The 14636-nt window shown below is 42.6% G+C and overlaps 2 long non-coding RNA genes across 4 annotated transcripts in view; one reads left to right on the top strand and one right to left on the bottom strand.

The window, feature by feature from the left end:
- Positions 1–14636, bottom strand: part of LOC149525586 (uncharacterized) — a 229487-nt gene that overhangs the window by 123161 nt on the left and 91690 nt on the right. The gene's annotated exons all lie outside the window — the stretch shown is intronic.
- Positions 1–14636, top strand: part of LOC112545045 (uncharacterized) — a 57214-nt gene that overhangs the window by 11242 nt on the left and 31336 nt on the right. Inside the window, exons 4-5 of one of the 3 annotated variants that reach the window (XR_012904850.2) lie at positions 7846–7985; positions 10096–10298. The exons of the other annotated variants lie outside the window; for them this stretch is intronic. This is a non-coding gene — a long non-coding RNA (uncharacterized LOC112545045). Of the gene's footprint in view, positions 1–7845; positions 7986–10095; positions 10299–14636 lie in introns of those variants that run through there. 3 annotated transcript variants of the gene reach the window in all.

Below are 14636 nucleotides of genomic sequence, written 5' to 3'. Positions count from 1 at the left end.
GAAAACCCAATGCCTCCAGCTCCCATCCAGAACACACCATACGATCCATCGTCTATAGCCAAGCCCTTCGATACAACCACATCTGCTCTAATGCCACTGACAGAGACCAGAAACTTCAGGATTTATAAATCTCAATTACCCACCCAGAGAAATAAAAAAACAAATTGAAATAGCCAGATAAATACCCAGAAACCATCTACTTCAAGACAGACCCAAGACAACCAACAGTAGAACACCACTTGTCATCACCTACAGCCCCTAACTTAAACCCGTCCAACACATTATCAATAAACTACAACCTATACTAGAACAGGATAATATACTCCAAGAGGCTCTGGGAGACAGACCCATAGGCTGTGTCCAGACTCCATGCCTCCGTCGACGGAGGCATGTAGATTAGCCAGATCGGAAGAGGGAAATGAAGCCGCGATTAAAATAATCGCGGCTTCATTTAAATTTAAATGGCTGCCCCGATCTGCCGATCAGCTGTTTGTCGGCAGATCGGGAGAGTCTGGACGCGATGCCCCGACAAAGAAGCCTTTCTTCATCGACACAGGTAAACCTGGTTTCACGAGGCTTACCTGTGTCGATGAAGAAAGGCTTCTTTGTCGGGGCATCGCGTCCAGACTCTCCCGATCTGCCGACAAACAGCTGATCGGCAGATCGGGGCAGCCATTTAAATTTAAATGAAGCCGCGATTATTTTAATCGCGGCTTCATTTCCCTCTTCCGATCTGGCTAATCTACATGCCTCCGTCGACGGAGGCATGGAGTCTGGACACACCCATAGTCTCCTATAGACAACCACCTAACCTCAGGATGATTCTTACCAACAACCACAGGACATACTACACTAATACCAACCCTGGAACTTTCCCTTTTTGCCAGCTTTGTCCACATATTTATTCTGCTGACACCATCACTGGATCTAACCATTTCAGTTATAAGATCAAGAACACATATTCCTGCTCATCCAGAAATATTATTTATGTCATCATGTGCCAACAGTGTCTGTCTGCTATGTATATTGGACAAACTTCTCAGACACTTTGCCAAAGAATCAATGCCCACAAAACAGACATCAGACAGTTTCACAAAGAAAAAAGTTTCTTGCCATTTCAACCAGCCTGGGCATTGTCTCAACGACCTTACTATCTGCACCCTGCTTCAAAGAGACTTTAACATAAGACTTCAAAGAGAAGCCTCTGAACTGTCATTCATGCTTAAATTTTACACTTTACGAATAGGGCTTAACAAAGATGCTAATTATCTCACCCATTACAAAGATAGCTTCCCCAGTTATCTCTAATATCATTACCTCATAGACATTAACCTCTCCCCCTCATCCCTCCTCTGTTCTAAAATCTGATTTGTCTATTTTATGTGTTTTGGGTTTTTTTGTATCCCTTTGGTATATATGGTTGTGCCAATTTTCTTCCACAATTTGATCTGAGGAAGTGAGTCTGGCCCAGGAAAGCTCATCACCTAATAAACAATCTTGTTAGTCTTTAAAATGCTGCATAGTCCTGTCTTTTGTTTTAGCTAGACAAGACTAACATGGCTACATCTCTATTACTATTCTCTTGTCATAGTAGACAAAAAAGACCAAGAGACTTTAAGAGTATATATTACAAAAAATATTATGTTTTTAATACTGTATACATTCCCATAATACCTCAGGGTATGTCTACACTACCACCCTAGTTCGAACTAGGGTGGTAATGTAGGCATACCGCACTTGCAAATGAAGCCCGGGATTTGAATTTCCCGGGCTTCATTTGCATAAGCCGGCCGGCGCCATTTTTAAATGCCGGCTTGTTCGAACCCCGTGCCGCGCGGCTACACGTGGCACGGGCTAGATAGTTCAAACTAGCAAGCCATTCCGCACTATCTTTACGCCTCGTGGAACGAACTAGGGTGGTAGTGTAGACATACCCTAAGCTCCTTATAGGCTGTTTTAATGAATCTAGGAAGCCATATATATCTGAGATTAAAAGAAAATTTTCTCCAAACAATCACTTTCTGCAGCTAATGAACCATTTACCTTAACTCTGCTTGGCTCAATGATCCCTGACAACCTCTACTACAAACAGTTACAGAATATTTTATTAATAATAGCACCATTAAAGAGAGAAAGGATAACCCTGTGGTTAGCACCAGCACCAGATCAGGAAATAAGAGACAGGGTTTCTATACTCCATAACAGCATTATCTAAATACTTATCTAACTGTCAGGGGAGTTGATATGTTTGTAAAATTCTCTGAGATTCTAAAGTGTTATGCAAGTGAAGTACAATATAGTATTGCTGGAACATTTACCCGCTGTTGCTTGGATCCTTAACTCAATTAATATTTTGAATTTGGGGAAATAAAATGAACATGTACATGTTTCATTTAAATCATTGCTCTGGGGTGGGACTGGGGATGAGAGGCTCAGTCTGCAGGCTGCCCCAGGCAAAGAGGACTACCCCAGCCTTCTCTCACCACAGCAGCTTGGGACCAGGTGAGAAGCACCTCTCTATGGCCATTGCAGCTTCAGCAGGCACTACTGGGGGAGGGGTGTATGTCTCCCAGGTCCAGCAGGTCCAGGTTCGTCTGCCACCTGTACTCCCAGCAAGAGTGAGGAATATAGCACATTGTGCCCTTCTCCTTCATCAGGCACGGAGTAGGTAGTTCGAATTAGAGAGCCTAATGAGCGGGCCTAATGAATTAGAGAGCCTAATGAGCCTAATTCAAACTACCTACTCCGTGCCGCGTGTAGCCGTAGGCACGGAGTCCGCACTAAGGGGGATTTAAAAATGGCGGCGCCCGGCAAGATGCAAATGAAGTCCGGGATATTTAAATCCTGGGCTTCATTTGCAACTTCGAATGCCTACATTAGCCACCCTAGTTCGAACTAGGGTGGCAGTGTAGACATACCGGGAGAGAGGGGAATAGCCAGTAATGTTCCTGTATGAACTGGGGAAGGGGAGCTTTAACTCCCCCATGCCCTTTCAAAAGGCTGGGGGCTGTGGCAGTCCTAAAGGGAGAGACACCACCAACTAGCCCCTTTCAACTGCTTGGTGATTCTGTTGCTTTCTGCATAGACTTTATCAGAAGCAATCCCATTCCAGACACATCCCACTTTCCTGGTGCTACCAAACCCTGACCTTGGTTTAAGTTATGATAAGAGGAAACTGTATTCCAAATTTGGTGGTCCTAGCTCTTATTGTTCTTGAACAGAGAGAGAGACGGACAGATGGACAGAAAAACTAACTCTCAGATATATATATAGTGGATAAATGAAATATTGAAATATTTGCATAGATTCAGACACATACATGTATATATTCAAATACCCCAACACACTCACTAGTGACACATCTATCACTGCCTATTGTTTAGGTTCCCTAACGCTTCCCATCATGATACTCAGTTTTAAGTTGATTATAACTTTGCCAATCTTTAACTATTTGAGCTGTAATTTTTCATGTCAGGTTTAGCCTCAGGCTAAATCTTTGGGAGAATATCAGCAAAAATAGCTCAGTTATTTCTCAGAAAGACATTAAGGGTACATCTAGACTCAATGGCTCCCTCGACGGAGCCATATAGATTTGTTTGTTTGGCAAAGGGAAATGAAGCCGTGATTTAAATAATCGCAGCTCCATTTAAATTTAAATGGCTGCCCCACTCTGCCGATCAACTGTTTGTCAGCAGATCGGGGCAGTCTGGACGCTCCCCTGTCGACATGAAAGCCCTTTATCGACCTCCCCGGTAAACCTCATCCTATAAGGCATAACGGGAAGGTCAATAAAGGGCTTTCAGGTCGGCACGGGAGCGTCCAGACTAGCTGAGTGGACAAACAGTTGATCAGCTGTTTGTCGGCTCAGTGCAGCAGCCATTTAAATTTAAATGAAGCCGCGATTATTTAAATCGCAGCTTCATTTCCCTCTGCTGATCAGCCTAATCTACATGGCTCCCCACACCCTTAGGGGGTAAAAAATGGTTGGCCTAAGTTAAACAGTTATAATATTTAAGAAAGACTTTACTGTGCTAAGATTGCCAAATTTCTACTCCCACAAAAGTAAACACCCTTGCCCTATCCTCTGCCCAGTCTCTCCTCTGAGGTCCCCAACCTTCCCTGGCCCCTTCCCCAAGGCCCTGTTCCTTGCTCACTCCATCTGCCTTTCCCTCTGTTGCTCACTCTTTCCACTTTTACTAACTTGCTCATTTTTACTGGGCTGGGCAGAGGGTTGAGGTGCAGGGAGTAGAGATGAGGGCTCCAGCTGGAGGTGCAGGTTCTGGGGGTGGGCAGGTGATTGTGGTGCAGAAGGCTGCTCTAGGCTGAGATGGAGGGGTTAGAAGCGTGGGAGAGGGGAGGGATCGGGGCTGGGGCAGAGTACTTGGGAGTGGGGTCAGGATGCGGGCTTGAGCTTGGGGTGTGGGTTCTGTTGCGGGACTGGGGATGAGAGGTTTGGGGTGTAGCAGTGTGTTTCAGGAAGGGACTCAGAGGTTAGAGGGCGGGAGGGAGATCATGATTGGGGTAGGAGATTAGAAGGGGGGTAAGGGATGCAGGCTCTGTGGCAAGGGGTGGGGATAAGGTGTTTGGGATGTAGGAGGCTTCTCCTAACTGGAATCAGGAGGATCAAGACTAGGGCATGGTGTTAGGATATGCAAGTGGACTCAATGGTACAGACTGCAGACAGTGCTTACCCTACACTGTGCCGATGCTTTGAAACAAGGATGTGGAATTTGCCAGCTGTCAGAGATGTGTCATTTGTGATCCTTGTGGAAAATTAGCCTAAACCGAAGTGCTGAGCCTCTGAAAAAAGTCTCAGCTCACACAATTTGGTGGAATCGGGCAGCTAAGTTCTCCAAAGATTCCACCTGCTCTGAGCATGCTCCAACCTAGTCTGTGGCGACTGAACAGACCTTTTTCTGCAACCGCTGTTCCCAGGATGCTCTGTGTCCTCCTACTGGCTTCTAGGCAGTGGGAAGGAGAATGCAAGGAGAGAAGAGCCAGGGGATTATGAAGAGGAAGACTGGAGCAAGAAGCAGGCAGGAATTGGGACATGGGCACTCTTAATTCTGGCATTTTTTAACTTTTGAGTGTTTGACTGTGCAATATGAACACTCTTGTAATGTAATTTGTGTGTGAAACATTAGATATGGATATGCACATGTTAAATAGATGCACACTCAATCTGGATTGAAGACAGGTAAAATAACTTGCCCAAGACCACACAGCATGTCACAGAGGGTCAGTAACATACCTCTGGATTCTAATGTCATGCTCTAATAATTGCAAAAACAGATACACACACTCAGACACACTTTCCCAGTTCAAAATTTATGTCCATGGATACTTACAGGGATAAAGTGACATCGCTTTTTTGCGTAATAGAGTGATAAGTCATACAAGCTGAGGGTCTCTCTCTCTATTTATATATGTATACAGCCATTTATTTATTTACACATTTATACACACACACACACACACACACACACACAGAGGGCTCGCCAAGTGGCGGCGAGCCCCGCTTGCCAGCCATGTGGAAGCACACGCTGTGCATGCGCAGACCACGCTGTGCGGCCACACCAGGCTAAAATCTACTTGCCACAGGCAAGTAGATTGCCAGATTTGTCGAGCCCTGTGTGTATAGGAATACAGTAAAATTCCAATAGTCCGGCATCCAATAGTCTGGCACTCCTGATAGTCCAGCATCAAAATGGCAAGAGCCTAGTGAGTGAGCTTTGGCAAAAAATGAGTCACAAGGTAACAGTGGCAGCAGCTGAACTGAGCAAAAAGGGTAAAAAAGGCTTAAAAAAACTAAAACATTACAGTATACTGTATACTGTATGTACAATAAAAAGGGTTAAGAACACTTTATATACAGTATATATATAACCAGTTTATAGTACCTCCTGATAGTCTGGCATATCTGATAAACCGGCACCACCTAAATCCCATAGGTTCTGGATTATCGGAAGTCTACTGTACATATATATATATATATATATATATATATATATATATATATATATATATAGGCAATGTATTAATAGGCTTTTTCCATTGCCATCTTATTTTTACTTATGTTGCACATCACATTTTTATGACAATTAGTTCCATCGTGTTCTTTGTTCCTACATCATTTCAAATATCTATCATACAAAACCCCAAAGCATCCTGAAACAAATACACCATTTGGTAATCATATTTTCTAACAACAAAAATGATAATGAGTCTCCTGGACAACTTTGTGTACTAGTTTCTGCAATCTAATTCTTTACAGAAATTGAATTAAGCTGCTGTCTTCCTCAAACCTGCTTAATAAAACTATTGTAGTAAATGAGAAGCCTTAAAATATACCAAAAAATATATTTACCTCTCACTATATTTTACCTCTCGCTATGTTTATCCACAGCAGAATAAACACTCATCATTTATGCAAAAATCATACAGCAACAATTCACGTGAAGGGCCTCAAGCACCAATCTTTTCTCAAATTAAGAGCTGATATCAATAGTTTCAAAGCTGTTGGACACTCAGCATGCTGCTGCTGGGCTTAGGTTCTACATGGTGGATACATATGGTCATACGGTTCCCTTGGTCTGGGTATCCTCCAGCACTGTCTCCTCCCTTAATCTATCTGGAAAGCTCCCTGGGCACTGGATCTCTGTTACCGTTCACAGAAATGTGTCTTGACCATCTAGTTATCCCAGGATGAGTACTGACTCCCTGTTCCCCGCCCCACCTCCCTTAGCACAACCTTCCCCTGAGTGGCACCTTGTGGGCACTATGACTTATCGTTTACTTCTCTAGGACACATGATAGATGAAGTATATAACACAGACTTCCCAAAAATTTCCCAAATCAATCAGTCTTGAGACAGCACAAGAAATGTACATTTCCAGACAAAACAATAAAACATTATACGACTTCCCCATCTCAGTTTCCTCACCAGTCTAGACTCTCTATTGGGATTGGACTCCGAATTTTCTTAGCAATCCAGGATCCTTCCTCTTTCTCTGCCATCCTGCACATGCAGGCCCATTGCCCCAGCAGCAGTGGCTGCCGGAGTTCTGGGCCCTTCAAATTACCACTGGAGCACTGCATGGCATGTTCCAGGTAGTTCAGGCCTGGCTGGGGCAAGGGGCAGCACAGCACACTCCAGACAGTGCAGAGGGCTGGCTGTCTTCAGACATACCCCTTCCACATGAGGTCCCACCCCTTCCAAGAGCATGGAGCCAATTCCCCTCAACCTTGCACTGAGGTCCAGCAAGTTTGTCAGCCACCGGAGCCCATGGCTTCTTCTCTGAAACCTGACATCTGTCTGGTCTTAATTCATCTCTCTCTGAAATGGCCAGTGAAAGACCCTCTCTATTATAACCTCCAGTCACCTTTGCCAAGTGACCTCGGATCACCTCAGCAGGTGATCAAAGTCCTTCATAATGTGGTCTATTTCTTAGTTATCAGCCTGTGACAGTTCCCCCAATGCATTATGAAAATTGGCTCATGAAAATAAATATGCATAACTCCAAGATGCTTTAGATAAAATACCTTATGTAACCTATCAGTTATAATTTTACAGTCTGCTGGATCTGTATGTCCTGTTTTTGTGCATGTATTATTCTTGTATGTAAAGTTGGAAATATGGATGTATGAGACTGTTTATAGTTTTAAAAATGCTAATGAGAGCCATTATTGGTGTTCTGTAAGCCTTAATGACTTCGTGATCAACTTAACTTGTAAATAGCCTTGTTTGTCCTATAAGTCCAAAGATGATTAGACTAGCAAGACATGTGACCATACCACCTGGTACTGGGATTCCATTTTGATCCTGGTACTTTTCCATGGAAGCAGGGATGTAGAACAAAAGGTTCCTGCCCTGGGAGAAAGTCTATTCAAGCAATGGGAAGCTATCAGTCCTTTGTCTTTGGCTGGCCTGATTCACTTCAAAGAGGGCTTAAAGACTGTGCCTGAAATAGGAACAGCTCTTTAAGGTAAGAATAATCTGCTTGCAATACATGTTTTAATGAATTAGAACTATGATTTTCTTTTCATTTTAATGTAGTAACTCACATTAATCTGTTTTCACTTACAACCACTTAAATCCCACTGTTTGTCCTTAATACAAAGATTTTATTTTTTAATCAGCCCCAGTATAAATTGTTACCTGGGGGTAACAACCCATGTGCATCTCTCTCTTTCATTGTTAAAGAGAATGAACATCCTCATGAGCTTCCCCCATGTAAAATTCTTACACAAAGATGGATGAGGGCAGGGAGGGTTGATCCCTTCTGAGGGTTGTTTTCCTGGGTGCTTTGCCCTAGAACTGCATCCTCCCAGAGCTGAAGTGGTTCGGTGTCTTCATTGCTCTTTGGGAGGGCTGTTACCCCCAACTCCATGCCTTGTCTGGGAAAAACAGAAGATCTGGCCCAGCAGGACAGTGGGGAGCCCCAGAGAGCAAGAAGGCAGGTTTCAGTGGTGTGATCAGTACATTGGGGAACAATCCCAAAAGGACTTCTGTGACTACACCTCATCATACAGCCCTCCTGAGCAGACTGTTTCTGTTGGATAGTAACTATCTCTTTGTCCAACGGGGCTTCCTTGTGTACAGAGGACCATCAAGGTTTAGTGGTTTAAGTCTCCAGTGTAATTCTGTGTCGCCACCCTTTGGAATCTCACAGTCCAACTTGGAGGTAAAAGGACTGCAGAAAAGGCAAGCAAGCCCCAAGGTGGAGTTTGCAGACTGAAACAGATAGAAAAGGAGAGTCCCTAACATCAAATTAATAAATTGTACATAGATAGATTCCTCAAATAACCATACATGAAATTACTAACGCGATAAAGGCTTTAAGAATTGACCCAACAGTTTTGCTCTGTGGGAAAGCAAAAATCTTCCCTGAATTGACACATTTATGATGTGGACTCCAATTATACAATCAAATTCACTGCCTGGTCAGCTTTGCCCAGTAGAAGTCTGGTCATCTGAAGAAGTGGATTTTGCTCACACAAGCTCATGATACCATCTATGTGTTTTGTTAGTTTTTAAGGTGCTACTCAACTATTTGTTGTTGTTTAAGTTAGTTCTGTCAGTGGCACCCTGGATAGGCACAGGGCCCCCAGCCATACAGATATGACTACAGGATGGGGCAATATTTTCTCACATTACAAATATCATGCATGTCGTACATGCAAAATACACAAGTGTATCCTAGTAAACATTAAAACAAAGTCATTACTATTTCTATCCTACTGAAACCTGAAGGTCTCTGGTGCTGCTTCACATAATGGCATCTAGATAAATGACAAAAATCCATCCATGATAGTTCAAAGAAGAGATGTTGAGCATAAGATAGTTGAAATGAAACTCCAATACTGACTGGGATGCACAAGCACCGAGAAATCACACATCTTTAAAAAAAACAAAAACAAAAACAAAAATAAAAAAACCCAATTGTTTTCCAGTCTAAATGTACCATGGCTGTCAAGCTATCTTAGCATTATTCTTTGGAGGCAGCAAATGCAAAAGCTAATTTAATGTCAGACAATCTTCCATTAAGTATCTTTTAATACTAGGCAATAATTCAAAGTAAAATGTGAAAATCTATACTTCTGTTAACATGGATCTCTATGGTCTTGACATCTCAGGAGTTAGATTTGCAATTAACAGAAAGAGAAAAATACTACTCTGGGTTAGGGGAAATAATTAATGTTTTTAAGGCTAAATTTACCACAAATGGAGGAAATTTATATTGCACGCCACTTTATCATTCTGAATGTAAAAGCCATAGACAAATCAATCCAGGGAAAAGCTGTGAATAATTAAAGCAATTATGCGACTTTGGTAATAAATGATACATTTATCTCTCAAGATAGGAATGGTTCATTTTATGTCTAGGGCAACTAATGAAGTCTGAACTTTGACTATTTCAGAATAATGGAATTTTAACTCAAACTGCTATTATGATTGCCTGGCTTCAACCTCTTTGAAAAATAGGCTTAAATTGCCTGTCCTTCCTTTAAGTTAACAAACCTTTAGTATGTGAGAAGGAGAATGTAATATTTCAAGAAAAATTCATTAGAGCCAGCTTTGGTTTTTTCCCCCAGAACAGCTCTGAAGGACAGTGAACAGAAAAGGAGCATTATGAACACGGTACATGTAAGGCAGCAGAAGTTACTCTGACCGTGACACTGTCACTTTTCATAAAGGATTCAAATCCACCACTCTCAGCCTGGCAAAACCTAATGGGTAGGCCACTTCTGCTTTTACTGAAGTCAGTGGTAAAAATCTTTTCGACTGTAGCTTCTTCTTTTCCCCCTACTTTTAAGTGACCCATCTTCCTGTCTCTACTCCAGGTTAATTCTCCAAAGACATTAACAGGAAAGTTGCTTGAGCAAGAACTGCAGGACCAGGGCTTGAGTTTGGTTAGTTACAAGTCCTCCATTCTGGTGTAAAACAGGTTGTAGGAGATTATAAAAGACTACTTAAAGAAAATTAACGGGATTTGGTAAACCTGCTACATTCATTTCAGTACATAGATTTTCTATTTCTGCTGAAATACAGCCATTACTGCAGCCTCATCCCTCCCAAAACACTTGAGGCATTAACTAATGGTCCATGAAAATATGACCTATCGAGACTAATTGTTTAATAATGCTGCGGTGGGTGTCTTTGATGAATCAGAACACTCACTGTAAGTTACTCTTTCAAGAATATTGTTCATGGCAGAGCGATAAAAACCTGAAACATGGCCAAGGCACTGGAGTCACATAATAGCAGCTTGTTTCCAGGATGCCAGGAATATTATGCTTATTATATGACAGTGAAGAGATTAAATCAAACCGTAACATCATTTTGTTTTAATAATGCATCTTCTTGCCATGGGAGGATAAAAGTTAAGTGCTGCTGCTTCCTTGGACTGTCCATTGACACTGGACTTCTACAAGTAACCATGAAGACAATTTCTAAAAATAGAGATATGAACCCCAGATATAGGGACTGACTGATCAACTGGACACCATGTGAAACTGGAAGCAACCAATCAGGCAGCAACAGAGACCAAAAATGAGCAGCAAATACCGTACAGTGCCTGTATTGCATAGTCAAGGTAGGCACATGTGGGCTTTCTGTCCTCTTTCCCTCCCCCACCCATAGGGCTGCACTTACAGCAAGGCGCTGGGGCTGCCAGCCCAAGGCAGCCAGAACCAGCAAAAAAAGAGTAGAGCTAGGGTCTGTATCACTTTCACTCCACCCAGGAGCCAGCACTGTTTCTTATTGCCCAACCCCTGAGAAGGGGACATACCATTTTCTCTCTTTCACACCCACACCCACCACTGGGAGGGGGACAAGCTTGCAAACTCATGCCAGCTCTGAGTTAGAAGCTTAGCTGCTTCTGATACCTGGCCTGGAGTGTCAGCTGACAGGGGTCCCTCTAATTTCTTCTATCCGTGTGCAGAATAAATTTTGTCATGTGCACCTAGGTATGTGTGGATGTGCACCACCCATTGAGACACATGTTGCTTGCTATGGCACTCTGCTAATCAGCTGGGTAGCATTAGAATCTCTCCTGGGTAGCTGCCTATGCACCTAGCTTATAGGGAACACGGAGACAGATCTGGATCTAGAACCCAAACTGTGCTTTGTTCAGAGTTACAAACATTTCAGAGTCTTAGACATCATCTATTCTCAGGGTGTCCATAATGCTGAGGTTCTTCTGTAACTACATTTGCACACTGACCACTCCTTAGGAGTACAGTGACAGGACACAAAGGGATCAAATTCTTGGATGTGACTTCACTCATCAATGGCCTCATTGGGCTTATACAAGTGCAGTGAAGGCAGGACTATGGCTAGAGTATTAAAGAGTCTTTCCATATTGGCAAATTTGATCTCCTTCTTGTTCTTTATTCCTTAATAGCATAACAATAACTCAGACAGCTCTGCAGACAGAGTTTAGTTTTGTTGCACTGACATACCAACCAGAGAATCAGAACTTTTAACCAAGAAAAGCACATAATCCACTACTTAGAATCACTATTATTCTTCTATAACAAAATGCTAAGAAACACACCGCTTCTTTCACAACTGTAATATCATTCTATATTGATATGATATATTGATTATATTGCTATACTGACTTACATTTATATCCCCTAACCTTGCATCAAGCCTGAATAAACATTTAATACTAAGCACTGCAATTATGTTTGTGAGTGCATATTGTACCTTTGCCTCCCTTGTACATACAGTAATAAATCCCAAGCAGTCACAGGTTTCAGTTTACTCCTGCCATGTGCATTCAACTATTGATAAGGGTGTCAAAACTACAAATACCACAGTGTTCTCTGTAATCTCAGGGGGAAATTACTGTTATTTATTATTTTCATTACAGTAACAGCCAGGAATGCCAATCAGATCAAGGCCTCATTGTGCTAATAAGGGTCTATCCGTGCAACAAAGAGTTTACAATCTAAACTGAGACAAGACACAGTAGGTAACATAATGAAACAAGTGTCTGAGGAATGATTACGTTCACAATGAGAAGCATACACGGTGCTATTGAGAGAAGACCCAGCATCATTCTTTGACAAGTAATATAATACAATTGTGCACAGACTTTAAACGTATTCAATGCTTCAAAGTGGAGGGGGCTTTGAAGATAAAGAATCTTGATATTATTATCATAATTACTATGTATTTGTATTGCCACTGGGACCTTATTATACTGGATGCTGTAACAGACAAAATTAAAACAGTCTGTGCCTCAAAGAACATCCAAATTAAGCGGGCACAAGCGGGGAGGGAATGAGAAGGGTATTCATTTAAACAGCACCTTTTTGATCTGATTTATAGATGTGAAAAATGGGGCACTAAAAGGTTACGGGACTGGTCACAGGAAGTTAGTGGGGGAGTGGAGCCTTAGCAGGTTTGTAGTCCTTATTTCCTAATTAGTAGGCCACATTCCTTCCACTGCAGCATCTCACAATCTACAAGCCCAAGTGTGTTATATACAAAGACAGTGACAATATGAATGTGTCGCAGTCCCTTTGAAAGAATAGTGACCAGACAATGTAAGGAACAGTCCTTGGGCCACTCAGAGAAAGGGTCTTTAGGGATGCCACAATGAAAGGAATGCTACCTGGTGCAAACTATTTATTGCTGTTGCTGTCATGCTCCATAGTTTCATGGGAGTCCGTGGAGTCTCTGTGGCTGTCCATAAGCACAGGACTAGGCTCAGCTTCCTTACCCTGCTCTAATACAGCCCCAGGAAATACAAATTTGCTTCTTTGATTGTGCACAGAAAAACATAGAGGCAGGCATGCACACTGGTGCATAGCTTTATATAATGCCTGGTAAGTCTGGCCTGTCAGGCTTGTGCATGGAGAGACGTATCCAACTGTGACAGGTGCAAAAATTTATGGGAAAAAAGGTCACAAAAGTTATGCAGGGTTGAAACAGATTTATGACTGAACACAGGTGTGTGCCAGGACCTCAAAGCCTGCAGGCCCAAATAACATGGACATTTAACATTGGCCTGTACTGAGGATGATCTGTGGACAATACCTCATGCAACCAACGATCTTAATCAGAAATCTCCATTCTTTAGTGGGGGGAGCTTTTACTTACCACTGAACTGATGTCTTAACATATATTTGGCTATTACAGTTTGGAAACAAGAGATGGATTTTTGAGCTTCAGGAGCCTAACAGTGCAAGATGCTGTGCTTAGTTAATGACTTGACAACATGTTTTTGCTACAGGCAGACTATTTATACATTCGCCAGCTGCATCAATACAGACTTTGTTATAGTGGCTATCATTGATTACATGGCAAACCTATGCCTATATAAATATGCAGGTTATTTTTACACATAGCTCCTAGCATTAGGGCCAGATTGTGCCTCCTACATTAGTGACTTCTCTAATTAAGCTGAGTGAGAGCACTCTTCCAGTTCTGTCACTCTTCTAGCTATGGGATGAGACCCAGAATGCCCTCAAGGCCATCCCTGCAAAATCTGCATGCTCCACAGCTCTATCCCCGGAGAGCTAGGAAAGGGGACAGATCACGCATTTAAGACAGACACCAAACTGAGGATCTGCTCACATGTGTGTGTGCCATTTATGTGCTGTGTGTCCCCTGCACTCTCATTTTCCGAGGAAAAGCGGCTTTTTGAAAAGGGGGGGGTTTGCTGAAAAGAACGTGTCTTGATAACTTTCACTTTCGAAAGCTCCGCTTTCAAAAGCGAGATCGGAAGAAGATATGCAAATTCCCGTGGAATTTGCATATCCTCTTTCAAATCTTCCATGTAGTCTAGATGAGCCCTGGATGGTCACTGAGGACAGAACACCTAAGCAAGCGCAGTCACTGGGAGGTTGGAACCAATTCCCCCCTCACCCACTAAAATCAATTGAAGTTTTCAGTGAAACTTGAAGATGATGACACGTATACCCCCCACTCCACAGACTCACTTCTGGGTCCCAGCGGATACTCCAATCTATGTGCTGATCTATGGCACTCACTGTGCACACATGTGAATGGAGCAGCTAATACATAAGACAACAAAGGGCTACATTTCAATCCTGCTTACAGTCCTTTTGTACTACTCGGGAAGGGTCTGTCATTCTGATGCACATCACAAAGTAGAGAA

The sequence above is a fragment of the Pelodiscus sinensis genome, chromosome 1 (genome assembly GCF_052426305.1).
Source record: "Pelodiscus sinensis isolate ZL-2025 chromosome 1, ASM5242630v1, whole genome shotgun sequence".
In the NCBI taxonomy this organism is placed as follows: Eukaryota; Metazoa; Chordata; order Testudines; family Trionychidae; genus Pelodiscus; species Pelodiscus sinensis.
The sequence above is the reverse complement of the archived record's forward strand: the minus strand, read 5'-3'. Positions and strand labels throughout refer to the sequence as shown.